Source organism: Sus scrofa, chromosome 17, assembly GCF_054392235.1.
Source record: "Sus scrofa isolate SSC_HxYL_T2T_F1_AM1 chromosome 17, Sscrofa_HxYL_maternal_Yorkshire_Landrace_v2.0, whole genome shotgun sequence".
Classification (NCBI taxonomy): domain Eukaryota; kingdom Metazoa; phylum Chordata; class Mammalia; order Artiodactyla; family Suidae; genus Sus; species Sus scrofa.
In genome coordinates this window covers 46,232,847-46,257,037 of record NC_139399.1, presented here as the reverse complement: position 1 = coordinate 46,257,037, position 24,191 = coordinate 46,232,847, and the positions used below count along the sequence as shown (strand labels likewise).

Genomic DNA, 24,191 nt, shown 5'->3' with positions numbered 1-24,191 from the left:
AGGTTTGAAGAGAAATATCAAGAGCTTGGTTTTGGACAGATTAACTGGGAGATGTCTATTAAACACCAAGTGGATGTGACAGGTAGGCTGTTTTATGTGTGCATCTAACTTCAGGAAAGAGGTCTAGACTAGAATATGAATTTGAGGTTTTCAGGATAATATTTAAAAGCTGAGAGACCAGAAGAAATTATTCAGGAAATGAGTGAAAGCAGAAAGGAAAAGAGTTCTGATGACTTTTCCTTGGAGCAACTCTAATATTTAGAGATTGGAAAAAATGAGGAGGAATCAGCGAAAGACAATGAAAAAGAAGAGGGGAAAAAAAGAACACTAGGAGAGTGAGAAATCTGGAAGCCAAGTAGAGGAAGTGTTTTAAGGAAGAGAGAGTAAGCAACTGTATTACAGGCTGCTTATAGATCCAATCATATAAGGATTAAGAAATGATCATCGGCAATTCCCTGGTGGCCTAGTGGTTAAGCCCAGGAACTTTTTGCATTCCGTGGGTGTAGCCAGCAGCCAAAAAAAAAAAAAGATTGTCATATTAACCTATGTGGGGAGAATCCGTGATCTTGAGAGAGCAGTTTTGGTAGCATGTAGGAGACAAAAATCAGATTTGAAGTAAGTTCAGGAGAATAGAAGAGGAATTGAAAATGTTGAGTGTGTATACTATTTTCAAGTTTTGCTACAAAGGGAAGAGAAAATGTGGCAGCAAGAGGAGGAAGTCAAGTCCAAAGAGGGTTATTTTTTTGGTTTGTTTTCAGGATGGGAGAATTGACGTTTAAACGTTGACCGAGAATGATCCAATAGAGAGAGAAGAATTGATGCTGCAGGCGAGGGGGAGAATTGCTAAAGCCATGTCCCTGAATACATGGTAGGTATGCACGTGGAGAGCTGGCTATGAGCTAGGATGCTTCATCTGCAGTGAAAGGACTTATAGGAGTATAAATTTGTGCCCAGCGTAGTGAAGAGAGTGGAGGGGGATCTTGCATTTCTTGGTTACTTAACTTTTGTCCAGCACTGTGCTAGATGCTTTTCTCAGAACAGCCCTCATATAAGAGGGAGATGGATTATAAGGCTGTTGAAACAAAGCAAAAAAAGTTGAAAACTGAGCTATAAAACTCCTGAAGTTCCAAAACACCGTGCTTTTTGTGTTCCCTCCCATGGTGCTTTGTTTTTTTCTGGATCACATTGACTTCTTCTTCTTCTTCTTCTTTTTTTTTTTTATTAAAGCATAGTTGATTTACAATGTTGTGCCAGTTTCTGGTATACAGCAAAGTGACTCACTCATATATATATATATAAACATTCTTTTTTTCAAGTATTATTTTCCATCATGGTCTATTCCAGGAGGTTGGATATAGTTTCCCGTGCTATACAGTAGGACCTTATTGTCTATTAATTCTAAATGTAACAGTTTGCATTTCTCAACCCCAAACTCCCAGTCCATCTCACTCCACCCCCCAAACCTCTCTGGCATCCACAAATTTCTCTATGTTTGTGAGTCTCTTTCTGTCTTGTAGATAGGTTCATCTGTGCTGTATTTTAGATTCCACATATAGGTGGTATCATATGGTATTTGTCCTTCTCTTTATGACTTACATCACTTAGTATGAGAATCTCTGGTTGCATCCATGTTGCTGCAGATGACATTATTTTGTTGTTTTTTGGCCAAGTAGTATTCCATTGTATATATGTACCACATCCTCTTCTTCTTTTTTTGTCTTTTGTCCTTTTTAGGGCTGCACCCGCAGCATATGGAGGTTCCCAGGCCAGGGGTCCAGTCAGAGCTGTTGCTGCCAGCCTACACTACAGCCACAGCAACACCAGATCTGAGCCACGTCTGTGACCTACACCACAGCTCATGGCAACACCGGATCCTTAACCCACTGAGCGAGGCCAGGGATTGGTACCCTCAGCTTCATGGTTCCCAGTTGGATTGTTTCCGCTGTGCCACATCTTCTTAATCCATTCATCTGTTGATGGTCATTTAAGTTGTTTCCATGTCTCGGCTGTTGTGAATAGTGCTGCAGTTAACATGGGGGGCATGCATCTTTTTGAATTATAGTTTTGTCCAGATATATGCCCAGGAGTGAGATTGCTGACTCCTTTGGTAGTTCTATATTCAGTTTTCTGAGGAACTTCCATGTTGTTTTCCACAGTGGTTGTAGCAATTTACATTCCCACCAACAATGTAGGAGGATTCCCTTTTCTCCCCACCCTCTCCAGCATTTGCTATTTGTAGGCTTTTTGATGATGGTCGTTCTGACTGATGCAGATCACATTGACTTCTCATTGCAGATACCAGAAGGCTTTCCATTTGGTGATAAAGATTCTTTGCTTGACCCAATTTTAGTCAGGCTCCTAAACCTTTTCCTAGGCCCATCTGTGTACTTTCTTGTCAAAATCTGTTTTAGTAAGAACCTGGCTAAGTCAGTTTAACCAGAACCACCCTTCTCTCGGTATCTTATCACCCTCCATACCTAGTCAGGTCCCTCACCCTCTGCCATCCCCCAGGTGTGGTCTGATCTCCCTAGCTTGTCTTCAGCAAGAATCCTGTTAGGTCAGTTTAGCCAGAATCTCCTTACTCCTGAGGTTTCTTCTTAGTGCCTTCTTAGTAATTTTCCATCCCCTGCTCCTTGACTATAAATTCCCACTTGCTCATTCTGTATTCATAGTTGAGCCTAATTCCTCTCTCCCTCTGTAAAATTCCATCACAGTGGACCCTATACCTATCACCATAGGCCCCTTCCTGTGAATAAAGTCTTCCTATTTGTGTCTTATCAAGTGTCATTGAATATTTTTTTTTCCTTTAACATTGGGTAGGAAGAAACTAACTTGCTAGCTCAGCCACAGAGAGACGCTTGCTGCTTATAAATAAGGCAACAGTTGAGTGGTCCCAAAACTCTGCAGCACTGGGATATTCTTGGTACTCGAGGGCCCTAGGCCTGAAGCCAGACAAAGTGGCCCCAAAGATAAAGACAAAAAGAAAAAACAAGAATAGAGGAGGATGACGTTCTCATTTGGGATCTAAAAAAAGTATAGATGGGAGGTTGGAGAGTATGATCCAGCTCAGTATGTTTTGTCGATTTTGCTCCTTCCTCTGAATTCCTATTATAGCAGCTGACATTTAATGAGGGCTTATTATGTGCAAAGCAGTTTATCAACGTTACATCACTTAATCCTCAAATTATCCTATGAGGTGGATTCCAAAGAAGGGGTGAGAGGAGAGGCGATTTACCCAGTGATACACCTAGAAAACTGGGACTAAAACCCAAGTGTATGACACTAAAGCTTATGTCCTTAACTCCTTGTTTCTTTGTTCATTCATTAATCAAAAATTCTGTAAACATTACTAAGCAGCCATTCTGGAAGGTACTGTGGTGAGTGGGACTGTCTTCAGGTAAAAGAGCTAAGATTTGAGCACATATAAGATGTGACAAATAACCACAACACGTTATAACATCCTACAGAATTTCAGAGCCAGTGAGGTCACTCTGGCTGTGGAAAATCAGAGATCAAGGAGGTAGCATTTGAGATGAGCCCTCTAAACAAGAAATGTTTTTTAAACTAAATTGTTTTATGTGCAATAAACACTGAACATTCCCACACACAGTATAAGTTATAAGCAACGGAGGAGTGTGTGAAGTGTTAATTGGTAGAAAATGGGGATGGGAGTTCCTGTCGCAGAGCGGCATCCATGAGGACAAAGGTTTGATCCCTGGCCTCGCTCAGTGGGTTAAGGATCCGGCATTGCCGTAAGCTGTGGTGTGGGTCGAAGATGCGGCTTGGATCCAGCGTTGCTGTGGTGTAGGCTGGTGGCTACAGCTCTGATTAGACCCCTAGCCTGGGAACCTCCATATGCTGCAATGGCCCTAAAAAAAAAAAGACCAAAAAAAGAGAGAGAAAATGAGAGTGAAGGCATGGAGGAAGGAAAGGGTCCAACTGTTTAGGATGTAGAGAAGTCCCAGTTCAAGACTTCATTCTGGAGATAAATGCATCAAGTTTTGCAAACATATACAAATTGTTGTTTTTGTTGTTTTTTATAGTTTTGTTTCTTGAAACACATAAAAGTGGTAAATTTTTAGCCTCTGCAGTTTATTTTAATGTTATTAGTTTTCAAAATTTAACTTAATACCAGTTCAATTTTTTGTCTAGAAATATACTCATTATGCTTACAAAATCCTTTGGTATATTTTGAGACATATTTCTGTCAAAAATAATTTATGGTTATTCCTTTAATATATAATAGTTGCTTATGAAATTTCTATAATGACTACAAAATACAGCGGGGGTGGTGTGGTTCCAGAATCCCCCTCCCCCATAACCTGAGAGGATGCTCAAGTTTCTTATATAAAACAGGGTAATACTACATATAACCTACACACATCTTCCCATATACTTTAAATCACCAATGCAGTGTAAATTCTATGTAAATACTTGTTGGTGCTCTGCAAATCAAAATTTTTTGGAAATCTGGAAATTACTATTTTCCCAATGCTTTTGATCTACAATTGATTGAAACAGAATTTTTGTATCCAAAGGGCTGACTGTAAATATTTCTTGATAATAGATAATAAAACTATTTATAGAGTTATTGCTAAAAGAAGCGCATCACTCTATAAGCCACAATGTAGTGTTTTATTATTGCTATATTTTCCTATGCCTTCAGATTGTTGCTTATTCAGTGGAGTATGAAAAAGAAAAGTGCATAACGAGCAAAATGTTAGTGTTACCATATCTGTATCTAAAGCCTCTCTCATTGAAACATTTAAATATTGTATCTATTGTATTTAGAAGCAAGATTTCAGCATGGTGACTCCTGTTTTTCCTCTGGGTGTTATAGATCAAAATAAAGAGTGAAAAATCTACTAGAAAAAAAAAAAAAAAAGAAGAAGAAGCCCCAGTTCAGTCCCCTGCCTCTGTCTCAGAATTCAGCCTCAAATGATAGTATAGGGAGGGGTATTTTCCACTGAGATTTTTTTTCCCTTAAGAACATTCTCGGAGTTCCCGTCGTGGCGCAGTGGTTAACGAATCCGACTAGGAACCATGAGGTTGCGGGTTCGGTCCCTGCTCTTGCTCAGTGGGTTGAGGATCCGGCGTTGCCGTGAGCTGTGGTGTAGGTTGCAGACACGGCTCGGATCCTGCGTTGCTGTGGCTCTGGCGTAGGCCAGTGGCTACAGCTCCAATTCGACCCCTAGCCTGGGAACCTCCATATGTCGCGGGTGCGGCCCAAGAAATAGCCACAACAACAACAACAACAAAAGACAAAAAAAAAAAAAAAAAAAAAAAAAAAAAAGGCAAAGTACAAAATGGGCTTCGGGTAAACAGAAGTATGGACTTATATTTTTTTGTTTGTTTTTGGTTTTGCCTGGGGGCATGAGGTATGTGTGGAAGTTCCCAGGGTGGGGATTGAATTAGAGTCACAGCAGGGACAATGCTGATTCCTTAGTCACTAGGCCCCCAGGGAACTCCTTATATTCTTTTTTTTTTTTAAGTCCAACTTCATTTGTAATTAAAGAGAGGCAAATTGGAACAATGAGCTATTGCTTTCTCACCTATGAGACTGCAAATATCAAACAGTTGGATATTACAGAGTATTAAATAGGGCACCATGAAAGTATTACAAGAAGGGATATAAATTGGTAGACTCTCTTTGGAATACAAATTACCAATACCTGTCAACCTTGAAAATGAACATACCTTTGACTCATCAATTCTAATTTCGAGAATTTGCCCTAGACAGATAATCCTTGAATATATACACAGACAAATGTCTAAAATCATTCATTTTAGCCTTCTTTGTAATTACGAAAGATCAAAATCAACCTAAATATTTTCCAACTGGGGAAACTGCTACATCTAAGCAGAGGAACACTAGGTAGGTGTTGAAAAGAACAGTGTGCATCTATATTACTGTTATGACAAGATTAATTTATCCCCCTCATTATCTCCTACTCCAACTATAGCATCCTGACAGGTTTTCCTGCCTTTATCTTGCCCCCTTGTATGACCTGCTATGTAATTTTCAGGCCCAATGCAAAGTGAAATTTCAGAGCCCCCTGTTTAAAGAATATCATGAGAGTTCCTGTTGTGGCACAGTGGGTTAAGGATCCAGCATTGTCTCTGTGGCTGTGTGGGGTCGATCCCTGGCCTGACACAGTGGGTTAGGAATCTGGTGTTGCCATAGCGGTGGCGTGGGTCCCAGCTGTGGCTCAGATTCAATCCTTGGCCAGGGGAAGGTGTGCTGCAGGTGCAGCCCCTCTCCCCCAAAAGAATTCCATGAAGGTGACAGCAGAGCATTAAAGCAAGTGTGAGGGGAGTTACTGTTGAGGCTCAGAGATAACGAACCCAACTAGTATCCATGAGGTTGTAGGTCTGATCCCTGGTCCCGCTCAGTGGGTTAAGGATCTGGCATAGGTGTAGGCAGGCAGTTGCAGCTCCCATTCAGCCCCTAGCCTGGGAACTTCCATGTGCCGCCCATGTGGCCCTAAAGAGAAAAAACACAGGAGTTCCCGCTGTGGCTCTGTGGTTAACGAATCCAACTTGGAACCGTGAGGTTGCGGGTTCGACCTCTGGCCTTGCTCAATGGGGTAAGGATCCAGTGTTACCATGAGCTGTGGTGTAGCTTGCAGATGTGGCTCAGATATGGCGTTGCTATGGCTGTAGTGTAGGCTGGCAGCTACACCACATAGACCCATAGCCTGGGAATCTCCATATGCTGCAAGTGTGGCCCTACAAAGCAAAAAAAAAAAAAACAAAACCAACCAAACCCCCAAAAAACAAAACAAAAACAAAAAACAAAAAGAGAGAGAGAGAAAAAACACAAAACAAGTGTGAGGGCCCTTCTAAGTGTGAGGCCCTGTGTGACTGCAGAGGTTGCACATCCATGAAGCTGGCTTTGCTCCTGGAGTGCCCACTTAGACATCAGCTGCCAAAGTGGCATGCTGCTTCCTCTGCTCCCAACCTCGATCCACCACCATCTGATGTACCACATGCGGATCAAGAACTATCTCAAAGCTTTGGGAAGTTTTCCTTGAACCCTCTTGCCCAAGATCAGAGCTCCCCCAGATCTTGTACATAGTTTTATTATCTTTATCACAATGTATTATGATTATTTATTAAAAATCTCCCTTTCTAAGCTTCTCAAATGTTTGACCTATGGCTTGTGCTTGTTTGAGTAACCCTAGCACCTAATACATTGCCCAGGATATGGGAATGGGGAAAATGAATGAGTTGGAGTGGATCAGTTTGGGTGGCTGTTCTAAAGAATCAGTCGTGTCGCTTCACGATTACACTTCACCTTGAAGTTGCTAAATCGCATTGGACTCTAATTTCACTGAGGCCAGCAGGCCCTGATGGCTAGCTGTAGATTCTAAGAGCCGTGACGTAGTTTCAGATGGTCCCCTGGGGAAGGAAAAGATGTCTGAACCTGAAAGATTTTAGAAGATCCCCCAATCTACCCATACTTATCTCTGCATTTCCTGATACACTTCAGGCATTTAAAAATGGGGGCTCAACTTCATCAGGTCCAGCTGACCCCATCAGTCATTTCCAGATTGCGTCGAATTCTTTGCAACACTGGGTTTCAACTGGAGGTATGCAATACCCCTTTGATATAGGAAGACCTTCAATGGGGAATTCAGGCCTGATCATTTTAAGGGAATTAATTTCCAGATTTCCAACTTCTGTAGTATTCTACCTGAGAAAGTTCCTGGGCCTGAGACTCCAAGCTGGCTTTTCTTTCATAATTGTAGTTCTGCTAATCTTCATAAGAAAGGCATATCCTGGAGTTCCTGTCATGGCCCAGCGGTTAATGAATCTGACTAGCATCCATGAAGATGCAGGTTCGATTCCTGGCCTTACTCAGTGTGTTAGGGATCTGGTGTTGCTGTGAGCTGTGGTGTAGGTCGCAGAGGCAGCCTGGATCCTGCATTACTATGGCTGTGGCATAGGCCAGCAGCTACTGCTCTGATTCAACCCCTAGCCTGGGAACCTCCACATGCTCCGGGTGTGGCCCTAAGAAACAAAACAAAACAAAACAAATAGGCATATCTTGGGCCAGCCTGAATCTTACTGCCTGGAGGTACCAAAGGACAATTAAAAATACCAGTTTCACGGAAACATCTTTTGTTTGTTTATTTATTTATTTATTTGTCTTTTTTTTTGTTGTTGTTGTTGTTGTTGCTATTTCTTGGGCCGCTCCCGAGGCATATGGAGGTTCCCAGGCTAGGGGTCCAATCGGAGCTGTAGCCACGGGCCTACGCCAGAGCCACAGCAACGCGGGATCCAATCCGAGCCACGTCTGCAACCTACACCACAGCTCATGGCAACGCCGGATCGTTAACCCACTGAGCAAGAGCAGGGACCAAACCCGCAACCTCATGGTTCCTAGTCGGATTCGTTAACCACTGCGCCACGACGGGAACTCCCCTGTTTATTTATTTTTTTTAGGGCCGCACCCATGGCATATGGAAGTTCCCAGGCTAGGGGTCAAACGGGAGCTGCAACTGCGGCCTATACAACAGTCACAGCAACACAGGATCCGAGCCATGTCTGTGACTTACACCACAGCTCATGACAACGCTGGATCCTTAACACACTGAGCGAGGCCAGGGATTGGACTGAACCTGCATCCTCTTGGTAACTAGTGGTGTTCCTTATCGCTGAGTCACAGTGGGAACTCCCATCTCTTTGTCTAAATTGAAGTATAATGACCTACAACACTTGGTTAGTTCCAGGTGCACCACATAGCGATTTGATATTTCTATCTATCACAAAATGGTCACCACAATGTCTAGTTACCATCCATCACCATGCAAAGCTATTACAGTATCGTGGACTGTATTCCCCATGTTGTACATTTCATTTCTGTGACTCGTTTATTTTATAACTGGAAGCTTGTACTTAATCATCCTCACCTATTTCATTCATCTCCACACCCCCCTCCCCTCTAGCAATCACCTGTTTGTTGTCTGTATCTCTGAGTTTGTTTCTGTTTTGTTATGTTTGTTAATTTTTGTTTTTTAGATTCCATGTATAAGTGAAATCACATGGTATCTGTCTTTCTCTGACATTTCATCTAGCATAATACTCTGTAGGTCTGCCCATCCATGTTGTCTTTTTTTTTTTTTTTTCTTTCTTTTTTAGGGCTGCACCCACGGCATGTGGAGGTTCCCAGGCTAGGTGTCTAATCAGAGCTGTAGTTGCCAGCCTACACTGCAGCCACAGCAACGCTGGATCCAAGCCTTGTCTGCAAGCTACACCACAGCTCAGGGCAATGCTGAATCCTTTAACCCACTGAGTGGGGCCAGGGATCAAACCTGCATTCTGTGGATGCTAGTTGGGTTTGTTACCACTGAGCCATAACAGGAGCTCCCATCCATGTTTTAAATGGCAAGATTTCATTCTTTTTATGATTGAATAATATTCCATCATATATATGTGCTGCATCTTCTTTATACATTCATCTGTCGATAGACACTTAGGTTTCTTCCATATCTTGACTATTGTAAATAATGCTGCAATGAACATTGTGGTGTATATATCTTTTTGAATTAATGTTTTTGTTTTTTTTAGAAAAATACCCAGAAGTTTAATTGCTGGATCACATGGTAGTTCTATTTCTGAAAATTTGAGGTACCTCTGTACTGTTTCCCATAGTGGCTGTATGAGTTTGCATCCCCAAACTGGTTCATGAAGATCGCATTTTCTCCACATCCTCACTAACACTTGCTACTTGTAGTCTTTTTGATGATAGCCATTCAGACAGGTGTGAGGTGGTATCTCATCGTGGTTTTGATTTGCATTTCCTGATTAGTGATGTTGAGCATCTTTTCATGTGTCTGTTGGTTATCCGTATGTCTTCTCTAAAAAAATGTCTATTTAGGCTCTCTGATGTTTTTGTTTTGTTTTTTCTTTTTAGGGCTGCACCCACGGCATATGGAGGTTCCCAGGCTAGGGGTCGAATCAGAGCTACAGCTGCCAGCCTTCGCTACAGCCACAGCAACGCCAGATCTGAGCTGTGCCTTTAACCAGCACCACAACTCATAGCAATGCCGGATCCTTATCCCACTGATTGAGGCCAGGGTCAAACCTGCGTCTTCATGGATGCTTATCAGATTCGTTTCCACTGAGCCACAATGGGAACTCCCCCTCTGACCATTTTTAAATTGAATTGTTTGCTTTTTTGATGTTGAGTTATATGAGTTCTTGGTATATTTTGGATACTAACCCCTTCTCAGATTTATCATTTGAAAATATCTTCTCCCATGTAGTAGGCTGCCTTTTCATTTTGTTGATAGTTTTGGGGGAAACATCCTTTAATTATGGGGTAATATTATTTATCAAAATTATTTTAGGTGGTATGTGAAAAAAATAGTATGAAGATCATTGGTTCAAGACAAAACACCATGGTATCCTCTGGAGGGTTTTCTAGGAGAACCTGGCCCAGTCTTTCCAACCTCTAGGCTTCCTCAACTGAACCTCAGTTTTACCACGAGAGTCAGGTAAATAATTTTTACTTGATTTCTTTCTTTCTTTCTTTCTTTCTTTCTTTCTTTCTTTCTTTCTTTCTTTCTTTCTTTCTTTCTTTCTTTCTTTCTTTCTTTCTTTCTTTCTTCCTTTCTTGTCCTTTAAGGGCTGTACCCAAGGCAAATGGAGGTTCCCAGGCTAGGGGTCTAATCAGAGCTGTTGCTGCCGGCTTGCACCACAGCCACAGCAACGCTGGATCTGAGCTGCATCTGTGATCTACACCACAGCTCACAGCAATGCTGGATCCTTAACCCACTGGTGAGACAGGGATCGAACCCACAACCTCATGGTTCCTAGTTGGATTCGTTTCCACTGCACCACGACAGGAACTCCTTGATTTCTTTTTAAAATCTTATGTATTTATTTTTACTTGCTTTCTTCATAACTTCCACCACAGGTGACCGTCTCCCTCTTAAAACACACTCTTCCCTTGGCTTTTGCACCATCACAATCTGATTTTCCTTCCTGCTTCTCTGGTCCCTCATTCTAAGTTTCCTTTTCTAGTTCCATCTCTTCCAATTAACATTCTAAATTCAGAAGGTTCTCATGGCAGTTATAAGCCCTCTTCTCTTTCCTTTTTTTTTTTCTTTTGCTGCCTTTGGTTATTTTTATTCTTAGCAATTTATGTCACCATATGAACCTTTCTTCATTATTTTCTTCAAAAGTAATACTTAAAATGAATTCTAATAGGCACTGAGTGATTTTTTCCAGCCCCATAATCCAGCCACTCGGCACACTTTCCCTTCCTCTTTCTGTTCTTTTCTCCCTAAGAGATTTCATCTATTAACCACAATTTAAAATACCATCTGCATCCCAGCAACTCCCAAATTTCTATCTCTCACCTAAGACCTTGCTCCACACCTCCTAAATCCAGTTGTTTATTCCACATCTATACCTGAAGGTCCCACAGAATTTACCAACTTAAAAAAAATGACCCAAAGCTAAGCTCATGTTCTTTCCATTCAGAATTTCATCTACCGCTAGGCATCCTCATAGTATTCTATCTGCTCAGTTCATGGCAGAAACCTGGGCAACATCCCTGATATCTCCTTATCCTCCTCCATAGACAATAAATATTCAATTCCAATGGGTTACATTTCATGCAGGATTCCCTTAAGCCTTCAGACTAGGCTGCACACCTCTACACCCCTACTCTATACCCCCATCTAGCCCCTTGTAGTTCGTAATACTCATCCAAATCGTAAGTATATAATTATTCATGTAATTCTCTCTCCCCCTCTACATCATAAACTCCATAAGCACTAGGACCAAGCCCGTCTTTTATTTCAGGTACATAATAGGATCTCAATAAATATTTGTTAAATGAACAAATACACACTCAGCTTGTAGCCACCATGTGTTGTGTCTCTGCAATTTAGTACCTAATGCTATGTGCACAGTAGGGGGCAGCAGAGTATAGATAATAGAAAGAGCCTGGGCCTTGGTATTAAAAGGGTGACTATCAGGGAGGGTAATTTGTAACAATATGGAGAAAAGTAATTTAGATTTATACTTCATATTATACAACAAGAACCATGTCACCCTGGATAAAATCATAACAAAGTAAAATAAATAAAATTAGAGAATACATTTTAAAAAGGTTGACTCTAGGTAAATCACTTAACATTTCTGAGATTCTGCTTCCTTCCTGGGAAATCAGGGCTAATTCTCCTTCCCAAGGATCAAAAGAGATAGGCAGATATAGTACAAACCAAAGAGAGTGTTGTTGGAGTCAGTTATAAGTGTTTGTTGAATAAATAGAGGTAGAGGAAGAGGGTCCTTGTTACTCTGTGGAACAGATGTGAGTAGAGACTCACAGATTCAGAAGAGAGGAAATGAAAGCTCACGAAGAGACTGGCCTAAGTCCAGAGCCCGCTGGAGGCAAAGCTGTGACGTTATCACAATGTGTTCTTGGCACGCTCTCATCTCTGCTCTCTGATCACTGCCCTCACCCCTCCGGTGCCCTCTGGCTGTGCTGTGCTGTAGGCCTTTCTTTCCCTTTCCTCCCATCAAAACACATCTGTCCTATGTCCCTGCCCCTCAGAGACCTGCTCATTGTCATCCACAAGGACAGCTGGTTAACCCTATAAATGGGTCTCTGCTAAAATGTGTTATTTACTGCTCTGATATTAGAAGTTGGAACTTCCTGAGATAGAAAGAGTAACCTACTAAAAATAAAAAAATCCCAATGATGAAGTCCTAGGTTCTGTACAGTAAGAGAAAATGGAAAATTAACAGGGATTAGGGCAGTCCTAATCTTAGGCTCAAGAAAAATTATTGAACAAATACAGAATCTGTTAGATGTGACTTGATGGTAATAGAGGAGAAAAGCTTCTTTCAAAATTCATATGTGTATATTATATATATAATAGATGTATATGTATCCATACATACGACTTAATTGTAATTTACATCAGTGTCATTAGCTTTTTGATGTATAGTTCCATGAATATATATATGATATATGATATATATATATATATAGATAAATGCACAGTCATGTAACCACCATAATTACAAAACAGAATAGGGAGTTCCTGTTGTGGCTCAGTGGGTTAAGAACCTGACTAGTATTCATGAGGATGTGAGTTTGATCCCTGGCCCTGCTCAGTGGGTTAAGGATCTGGCATTACCACAAGCTGTGGCATAGGTCACAGATGTGGCTTGGATCATGGCTCTGGTGTAGGCCAGCAGCTACAGCTCCGATTTGAACCCTAGCCCAGGAAATTCCATATGCTATAGGTATGGATGGCCCTAGAAGGAAAAAACAAAGCAAAAACCAAACAGAATGGTTTCTCATTCCCTAAAAATTTCCATGTGTTAACCCTTTGTAGTTAACCCTTCTCCCACCCTTAAGCCCTGGCCACACTAATGTTTTTTCTATCCCCATAGTCCAGTTTATCAAGTTTTCCTTTTATAAATTTTGTTTTCATTTGCATTTAAGAATTTCATCCAGTAGTTTAAGGATCCGGTGTTGTCACTGCATTGACTTGAGTTGTAGCTGTGACACGGGTTCGATCCTTGGCTGAATTTCTTCCATATGCTGTGGGCTTAGCCAAAAAAAACTTTTTTTTTTGGTCTAAATTAAGGTGAAAAAGATTTTTCTCCTTTACTTTCTTCTAAGAGTTTTGTAGGTTTACATTTGGGCCTAAGATTCATTTCAACTAAAATTCTAAAATAGAAAGTATAAGCTATAGGTCAATGTTTACATTTTTGTGTATGACTGTCAAGTTACTTTAGTGTCATTTGTTGAAAAGACAATCCTCATTGTACTTTTGTAAAAAAATCAATTGGCCATATTTGTGTTAATCTATTTCTGGACTTCCTATTCCGTTCTATTGATCTGTGCATCTATCCTTTAGGTTTTTTTTGGGGGGGCCTTTTCTAGGGCCACTTCCATAGCATATGGAGGTTCCCAGGCTAGGGGTGGAATGGGAGCTGTTGCCACCGGCCTACGCCAGAGCCACAGCAACGTGGGATCCAAGCCACATCTGCAACCTACACCACAGCTCACGGCAACGCCAGATCCTTAACCCACTGAGCAAGCCCAGGGCTCGAACCTGCAACCTCATAGTTCCTAGTCAAATTCATTCACCATTGTGCCACGACGAGAACTCCTGTTTTTCCTTTTTTCTTTAATGATGATTTTTATTGTTTCCATTATAGCTGATTTACAGTGTTCTGTCAATTTTCTACTGCACAGCAAGGTGACCCAGTAACACATACACGTATACATTTTTTTTTCTGACATTATCATGCTCCATCACAAGTGACCAGACAGGAGTTCCTGACTTGGCTTAGTGGAAAGAAATCTGACTAGGAACCATGAGGTTGCAGGTTTGGTCCCTTGCCTTGCTTACTGGGTTAAGGATCTGGCATTGCCGTGAGCTGTGGTGTAGGTCAGAGACAAGGCTCATATTCGGTGTTGCTGTGGCTCTGGAGCATAGGCCAGTGGCTACAACTCCAATTCAGCCCCTAGCCTGGGAACCTCCATATGCCTTGGGTGTGGCCCTACAAAGCAAAAAAAAAAAAAAAGTGATCAGACATAGTTCCCAGCCTATATAACAGGATCCCATTGCTTATCCATTCCAAAGGCAATAGTTTGCGTCTATTAACCCCAAATTCCTAGTCCGTCCCACTCCCTGCCTCTCACCCTTGGCAACCACAAGTCTGTTCTCCATGTCCATGATTTTCTTTTCTGTAGAAAGGTTCATTTGTGCCATATATTAGATTCCAGATATAAGTGATGTCATATGGTATTTGTCTTTCTCTTTCTGACTTCACTTAGTATGAGAGTCTCTGGTTCCATCCATGTTGCTGCAAATGGCATTATTTTGTTCTTTTTTATGGCTGAGTAGTATTCCATTGTGTATATATACCACATCTTAATCCAATCATCTGTCAGTGGACATTTAGGTTGTTTCCGTGTCTTGGCTATTGTGAATAGAGCTGCAATGAACATGCAGGTGAATGTGTCTTTTTCAAGGAAAGTTTTGTCTGGATATATGCTCAAGAGTGAGATTGCTGGGTTATATGGTAGTTCTATATATGGTGTTCTAAGTGTTTTCCATAGTGGTTGTACCAACTTACATACCCACCAACAGTGCAGGAGTGTTCCCTTTTCTCCACACCCTCTCCAACATTTGTTATTTGTGGACTTATTAATGATGGCCATTCTGCCTGGTGTGAGGTGGTACCTCATAGTAGTTTTGATTTGCATTTCTCTAATAATCAGTGATGTTGATTTTTTCATGTGCTTGTTGGCCACCTGTATATTTTCTTTGGAGAAATGTCTATTCAGGTCTTCTGCCCATTTTCAATTTTCAATTGTGTTGTTGACTTTTTTGCTGTTGAGTTGTAGAAGTTGTTTGTATATTTTAGAGATTAAGCCCTTGTCAGTTGCATTGTTTGAAACTATTTTCTCCATTCTGTAAGTTGTCTTTTTTTTTTTTTAATGGTGTCCTTTTCATCTGTCCTTTTGTCAATACTATACTGTCTTTGTTAGTGTAGTGGTGTAAGAAGTCTTGAAATCAGATAGTGTGAGTTCTCCAAATAATTGTTCTACTTTTCCAAAATTGTTTTAGTTTTCTAGTTCCTTTGTCTTTCCATATAAATTTTAAAAATCAACTTATTGATATATATAAAAAAATCCAGCTGGGATTTTTATTGGGATTGTGTTGAATCTGTGTATCAATGTGGGGGGAATTGACAACAGAATTGAGGCTACCAATCAGCGAACATGTTATTTTGCTTGATTTCCTTCATTGGTGTGTTGTAGTTTTTCAGCATAAAGATTCATCGTATATTTTGTTCTATTTACCCCCCAAAATTTCATTATTTTTGATGCAATTGTAAATTACTATTTATTTAAATTTGTTTTCCCAATTGCTCATTGCCAGTATACAGAAATGCAGATGATTTTTTATATTGTAACTTTTGTATACAGTGCTTTGCCAGACTCATTAATTAGTTCTAGACGCTCTTTTGTAAATTTAAAATAATTTTCGACATAAACAAACATGTTGGCTACTAATGGAGACAATTTTCTTTCTTTCTTTCCAATCCATATGTCTTTTGTACCGGCCCCAAACCCATGACTTGTTGTATTAGTTTGAATTTTCTGGATAATATTGAATAGGAGTGGTGAGAATGAACATTCTTTTGTGTTTTTTGTTCCCAGTCTTAGGGAGAAAAACTTTAGTCTTTCACCATTAAGTATGATGCCCTTTTTTGTATGTGTCCCCCCCCCTTTTTTTCTGCTTTTTAGGGCCACACCTGTGGCATATGGAAGTTCCCAGGCTAGGGGTCAAATCAAAGCTGCACCTGCCAGCCTACACTATGGCTCACAGCAACGCTGGATCCCCGACCCACTGATTGAGGCCAGGGATTGAACCCGCATCCTCATGGAGACTACTTGGATTCATTTCCACTGTGCCACAACAGGAACTACCCCCCCCCACACACCTTTTTTAAAGGGAAGTTTCCTTCTGTTTCTAGTTTGTTGAGAGATTTTACCATGAATAGATGTTGACTGCTGTTGTGAGTTTTCTTCATCAATTGAGATTATCATGCATTTTTTTCATCTTTAGTCTGTCAATATGGCGAATTACATTCATTGATTTTTTTTAATGTATTGAATTACCAGGGATAATCGGTAGTGAAATATTATCCTTTTTATATGTTTCTGTATTCCATTTTCTAATAGTCTGTTGAGGATTTTTGGTCTATGTCCATGTGGAATATTGAACTATAGTTCCCTTATAATGTATTTTTTTCATTTTGGTGGCAGGATAATGCTGGCCTCCTATAATGAGTTGCAAAGTTTTGTTTGTTTGTTTGTTTTTCTATTTTCTGAGACAGTGTGTAAATTAATATTATTTCTTCCTTAAATATTTGGTAGAATTTGCAGTGAAACCACCTGGGTCTGGAGTTTTCTTTGTTGGCAGTTTTTATTTTATTTATTTATTTATGTTTGTTTGTTTGTTTGTTTATTTGCTTGCTTGCTTTTTTAGGGCTGCGCCCACGGCACATGGAGGTTCCCAGGCTAGGGATAGAATTGGAGCTGCAGCTGCCAGCCCACGCCATAGCCACAGAAACTCAGGGTCCGAGCCATGTCTTCGACCTACACCATAGCTCACGGCAATGCCAGATCCTTAACCCACTGAGCAAGGCCAGGGATTGAACCTGCAACCTCACGGTTCCCAGTCGGATTCATTTCCACTGTGCCATGATGGGAACTCCTGTTGGAAGGTTTTAAACTATGAATTCAATTTTTAAAAATATCCCACAGGTCCTAAAACTCTGTTCCTTATTTTTTTTTTTTTCTCCGTAATCTTCAGGCTGATCTGTCTTCAAGTTTCCTCATTCATCCCTCTGTCATCTCTTCTACGAATGAGCCCCTCCACTAAAATCTTTTTACTTCATATAATTTTTATTTGGTTCTTTTTTATAATTTTTATTTCTCTGCTGAGAACTTCAGCCTTCCCATTCCTTTCAAAGGTGTTTACTTTCACCTCATGGAGGATGGTTATAATGGCTGCTTTAACATCCATCAGGTAATCCCAGCATCTGGCTAATTTTAAGATTAGCATCTGTTTATTTCCCTTTCCTTTGAAGTTTTATCATTTTTCCTGGCTCTTGGTATGTTTAGTAATTTTGGATTTATTCTGGCCATTTGGAATGTTATATTGTGGGACTCCTGGGTTCTGTTAAAAATCTTATGGGTGTTGATTTATTTTTATATTAACAGTCAATCAACGCAATTAGGTTCAAACTACAAGTTCTATCTCACCTCCTCTGGGTGGTGGTTCCAGTGTCAGTTCATTTTCAGAGTTGTTGCTCTGCTGTTTGGACCTGCCTCTGTCATGTGCTGCCCAGGGTTTGGTCTGGGACTCGGGTAGTGATTTATATTGTAGCTCAGTACCCAAAGCCCCTACTAAGCTGTTTGGGTGTGTTCTGCGTGAGAATGAGCCAGGATTTCTATTGGTTCATGCACAGAATGAAAGGGTCCCCCTTTTCCTTTCTCTTCCCTGGGATTTCTCCCACACTCTGGCTCCCAGAGGCCTCCTTTTCTGAATCCTCTGTCTACACAGTTGGGTTCTCTCAGAGCTTTAAGCTCCCACGCTGTCACACAGTTCCACATGACTCAGCCCACCTCTGAAGTGAACTGGCAAGAGAAAAGAGGCAAAGAAGACCAAGGGATTTCCCCCCATAGTCTTCACTGTATTAATCACATTTTGTAGTTTCTATATTTGGTGCTTTGACATCTGGGGCCTTACTGACCAGGAAATATTGCCCCCTCCTAGAGTTAGCCGATTCCTAGAAATAGGAAACTCCTCTCTTTCTGGTGTACCCTTCATATGCAAATGAGCCAATACTGAGCCCCAAACTGCCAGTCACCTCTGGGTCACTATTTTCCTGCCTTAATCACCTTAGGGCCCCTCAATCCTGGAGACCTTGAAATTATTCAATGAATCAATCCTAAATTTTCTTATCCTGTCTCCCTCATTCCTTCCCTCCAAAGCCACAGGAAAGGCTTCCCTTGGATCCCCTCTCTGCCTGCGATGGACCTCAGTATTCTCTCTGTGGTCCCAGTGGCCATCTTTTCAATGTCAATCATCTCCTGATCAGTTGGCCTCACCATACCTGACTAAAAATAAAATCCACACTGAAAAACATCCACACACAGAAATAAACTCAAAATGGATTAAAGACCTAACTATAAGATTGGAAACTGTAAAACCATAAAACTTCTAGAAGAAAACATAGCAGAACACTCTTTGACATAAACCCTAACAAAGGCAAACAAAGGAAACAAAAAGCAAAAGTAAACAAATGTCACCTAAATAAATATAAGAGATTTTGCACTGCAAAGGGAACCGTCGGCAAAACTAAAGGCAACCTAGTGAATGGAAGAAAATGTTTGCAAATGATATGACCATAAGTGGTTAATACCCAAAATATATAAACAGCTCATGCTATTCAACACACACACACACACAAAAACCAAACAACCTGATTAAAAAAATGGCAGCAGACCTGAAGACACATTTTCAGAAGAAAAGATACAGAGAGCCACAGGCGTATGAAAAGGTGAGCAACATCATTAACCATCAGAGAAATGAAAATCAAAACCACAATTGGATATCATCTCACATTTGCCAGAATGACTGTCATCCAAAAGACCACAAATAGCAAATGTTGGCGAGGATGTGGAGAAAAGGAAACCCACATTCACTGTTGGTGGGACTGTAAATTTGTGCAGCCACTATGGAGAAAAGTATAGAAGGTCCTCAAAAAACTAAAAATAGAATTACTATATGATCCACATTTCCACTCCTAGGTATATATCCAAAGAAAACGAAAACATTAATTCAAAAAGATAGATGCACCCCAATGTTCATAGCAGCCTTATTTATAACTGTCAAGATATGGAAGTAACTTAAGTGTCCACCAGCAGATGAATGGATAAAGAAGATGTGAAATACACACACACACACACACTATGGAATAATACCCATAAAAAAGCATAAAATTTTGCCATTTGCAACAATATGGATAGACTTTGAGGGTATTATGCTTAGTGAAATCAGCCAAAGACAAATACTATATAGTATTGCATATATGTAGAATCTAAAAATAAAACAGGAGTTCCCCTTATGGCTCAGTGGGTTAAGAACCCAGCTGGTATCCATGAGGATGTGGGTCTGATCCCTGACCTTGCTCAGTGGGTTAAGGATCTGGCATTGCCGTGAGTTGTGGTGTGGGTCACAGATGTGGCTCAGATTCCAAGTTGCTGTGGTTGTGGCATAGGCCGGCGGCTACCTCTCTGATTGGACCCCTAGCCTGGGAACTACCATATGCCACAGGTATGACCCTAAAAAGACAAAGAGAAAGAAAACAAATTAATGAATATAACGAAACAGAAACAGGCTCACAGTTATAGAGAACAAACTAGTGGTTACCAGTGGAAAGAGGGAAGAGAGAGAACAAGATAGGGGTAGAGGATAAAGAGGAACAAACTACCATGTATAAATTAAATAAGCTACAAGGTTATATTATACAGCACAGGAAATATAGAATATTTTATAATAACTATAAAAGGAGTATAACCTTTAAAATTGTGAATCAGTATGTGGTACACCTGAAACATATAATATTGTAAATCAATTACACCTCAAAAAAAAAAAATCCACACATCAGTGGTCCCTTTTCCAGATACTCTGTCTAAAAGTAGGTTTTCTGAAATTCCCTGGTGGCCTAGCAGTTAAGGATCCAGCATTGTCACTTCTGTGGCTTGGGTCACTGCCGCGGTGCAGGATTGTTCCCTGGTCCAGGAACTTCTGCGTGCCTCTGATGCAGCCAAAAAAAAAAAAAAAAAAAGAAGGTTTTCTCCAGAGTTTTAGGTCAACCATGCTGACAACACCACCCTCCACAGCAATGCATTTCCTAAATTGGGTGGCCTTGGGTCAGGACTGGAAGAGAAAAAAATAGAAGTGCCCCACACACTTTCTAGCTCACAAAGTCTCCTTTTCTGATCCTCTGGACAGAAAGATGGGGTTTTCTTAGTGTCTTTGTTGTCTGCATCTATTGCACAGTTCCCAGATTTGGCCCACCTTTGGGTGAAAGCCAGGGGAGAAAGGAGAAAACACAGAAACAAAAAACAAATACCACTAGGAAATTCACCTTAGTGAACAGTCTTCAAGTTTTGGCTTCTCTCTCCAATCCATCTTCTGTTATTAACTTTTCAGTCTTCAGACCATTTTTGTTTTGTTTTGTTTTATATTTTGGTCAAAGATTTTAGTTGCAATCTGTGACAGAGAAAGTCTAGCGTGGGTTCACTCCATCTGGCAAACACCTGGTGTAAAAATCAGACATTTTCATTAACAAGTTTGATTAACCTGATGGAAAGAAAACACTGTATACAAAACCCAGAAAGTAATAGTTTTGTTGAATAAATATGATGCACTTGTCAAATGGTACCCACAGAGCTATTGTCCAGTTCTGAGACTAACACTTTCACTCAACCAATCTCCAAGAAGACTGTTTCACACTTCTCTTTCCAAGCCACCACCATCACTGTGTCCCTCTAACTCTCAGCTGAAAATTTTGCATCCTAATTCTTTGGGAAAATAGTTTTCACAACTACAGATCTATTTGCATCTCTACCCATTTGCTCTTCCCCTCTCCAGTTATTGTGAACGAATTGTCCATGCTCCCAGCTATGTCAGTTTCTCTACTTGTGCCTTAAATTTCATCCTTTCTCACCTCCTCAAGGACACCACTCCAGTGACTGTCCTTTTTCTTTCTCCTGTATCATCAAATTTTATCTCCATATTGATTATTCCTGTAAATATAAAAACATGCTATATTGTCCAGCTTCTTCTTTAAAAAAAAATTACCCTATTTAATTTTTAAACGTTTTAAATTTTTTGCTTTTTTAGGTCTGCACCTACAGCACATGGAAGTTCCCAGGCTAAGGGTTGAATTGAAACCATATCTGAGCTGTGTCTGTGACCTACACTAGAGCTCATGGCAACGCCAGATACTAAACCCACTGAGCAAGGTGAGGGATCGAACCCACCTCCTCATAGATACTAGTCGGGTTTGTTACCACTGAGACACAACAGGAACTCCCTAACCTATTTTATTTTTTATTTGAAAAAATTTTTTGGTCTTTTTAGGGCCATGCCTGTGGCATGTGGAGGTTCCCAGGCTAGGGGTCGAATCAGCACTGTAACTGCTGGCCTAGGCCACAGCCACAGCAATGCAGGATCCAAGCCATGTCTGTGACCTACACCACAGCTAAAGGCAACACTGGATCCTTAACCCACTGAGCTAGGCCAGGGATCAAACCCCTGTCCTCACAGATACCAGTCAGGTTTGAGCCATGGCAGGAACTCTCTATTTTATTTTTGGCTATGCTCATGGCATGCAGAAGTTCGAACCTGTGCCAGGAGTTGAACCTGTGCCACGGCAGTGACAACACTGGATCCTTAACCACTAGACCACCAGAGGACTCCTATTCAGCTTCTTAAAAAAAACAAACAAACAAAAAAACTTCTCTTAACCCCACAACCTCCTTTAGATACGTAATCCCATACTTTTCCTAATACCCTTAATTAATACTCCATTGTATACCTTACTTCTTCTGCTCCCCTATAAAACAAGCCAGCTCCTCAAGGGAGTTCTTTATACTCACTCTCTCAAATTAGTTTCCTGACTTTCTTTCTTGATCCCACTCCAATAAGGCTTTGGCCCCCACCACCCCACCCAAATTGCTCTTACAAGTCCCCAGTGACCTCCATCAGTGATCAATTGTCAATCCTTACCTTACTCCACCTCTAGGAACATCTGTTACAGTTCATCCCTTCCTCCCAGAATCTTTCTCACCTAGCTTCTGAGTACCACTCTCTCTTGGTTCTCTTCATACCTCCTTGGCCACTTCTCAGTTTCCTTTCTTGGCATCCCTCAAGCCCCAATCTTTAGAGGCTGGAGCACCCCCAGGGAGTGGTCCTCAGGTGTTTTCTCTGTCTTCACTGTACCTTAGGTGATCACATCCAGCTTCATGGATTTACACATCTTCTATATGGTGAGCTCCCAAATTTAAGTCTCCAGCCTAGACTTGTCCCCTGAATTTCAGACGTGCATACCAACTACCGATTAGCATTTCTGCTTGAATGTAAATACTCAAAAGTATCAATACAATGTTAATAAGTATCTTATTAAAGATCAAACTTAATGTGTACAAAATTGATCTATTTCCCACCAAAACCTACTTCTCCTATAGTTTCCCCCTTTCAACAGATGACAACTCTTATCTCCAGTTGCCCAGACCAAAAACCTCAGGGTTCTATCTTTTGAACTCAGACTTTATTGAAACATAATACTAATACAGAAAAGTATACACATTATAAGTGTATAACTCAATAACTGTTCACGAAGTGGTCACATTTATTAGCAGCACGGTGTAACCAACTGAACTAACTGACCAATTGCATGAGCAGATTTAAATTGTCAGCACTCAGATGAATAAACAGACCGTTACCCCCCAGAGCCCTCATTTCCCCCTTCTAATCAAGGGTAACCAATATCCTGACTTTTTTTTTTTTTTGTCATTTTAAGGCTGCATTGGCAGCATATAAAAGTTTCCAGGCTAGGGGGTCAAATTGGAGCTATACCTGCCGGCCTATGCCACAGCAACACCAGATCCAAGCCAAATCGAATCTGTGACCTACACCAAAGCTTGGGGCAACACCAGATCCCTAACCCACTAAGCAAGGCCAAGGATCGAACCTAAATCCTCATGGATACTAGTCAACTAGCTGAACCACGATGGGAACTCCACCAAATCCTGACTTTGTACATCACCATGGGCTAATTCTTTGTGTCTTTGAAGTTTATGTAAGTGGAATCAGGAAGTATATACTTTTTTGTGTGTCTGGCTTCATTTGCGCAACATTGTATTCACAAGATGTATTCATAATAAGCGTGTAATATAAGTTTGTCCATTCTCATTGCTGTATATTCTATCATGTAAATATGGTATAATCTATTCAATCACTCTATTCTTGACAGGTGTTTGGATAGTTTCCACTTTGGGGCTATCGCAAATAATGCTGCTGTGACCAAACATCTATGTATTTTTTATTGGATATATGTACGTGTTTCCCTGAAGAATATATACTCAGCTTTAGTAGATACTGTCAGTTCTCCAAAGTGGTTGTACCAGTTTACATCACCCACAGAAAAGTATTAGGGGTCTAGTTATCTGACATCTTCACCAATACTATCTTTCCCTCCCTCTCTCCTTCCTGCCCTCTCAAGTTTTGTCTTTTTTAAAAAAATACTATTTGGGTAGGTAAGTAGTGGCATCATAATGTGGCTTTAGTTTGCATTTCTTTTCTTTCTCTCTCTCTCTCTTTTTTTTTTTTTTTTTTTTGTCTTTTGTCTTTTGTCTTTTTAGGGCTGCACCCACAGCATATGGAGGTTCCCAGGCTAGGGGTCTAATCAGAACTGTAGCCACTGGCCTACACCAGAGCCACAGCAATGCCAGATCCAAGCCGCATCTGCAACCTACGCCACAGCTCATGGCAATGCTGGATCCTTAACCCACTGAGCAAGGCCAGGGATCGAACCTGCAACCTCATGGTTCCTAGTCAGAT

The 24,191-nt window shown here is 40.8% G+C and overlaps 1 protein-coding gene across 3 annotated transcripts in view; it reads left to right on the top strand.

Annotated features, from left to right (window-relative positions):
- Positions 1-24,191, top strand: part of MMP24OS (MMP24 opposite strand) — a 120,138-nt gene that overhangs the window by 56,177 nt on the left and 39,770 nt on the right. The window contains exons 5-6 of one of the 3 annotated variants that reach the window (XR_014832252.1): positions 759-868; positions 9,574-10,502. The exons of 1 other annotated variant lie outside the window; for it this stretch is intronic. The gene's annotated coding sequence lies outside the window, so the exon portion shown is untranslated. The remainder of the gene's footprint in view (positions 1-758; positions 869-9,573; positions 10,503-24,191) is intronic. One more of the 3 variants, XR_014832251.1, reaches the window with a different exon arrangement.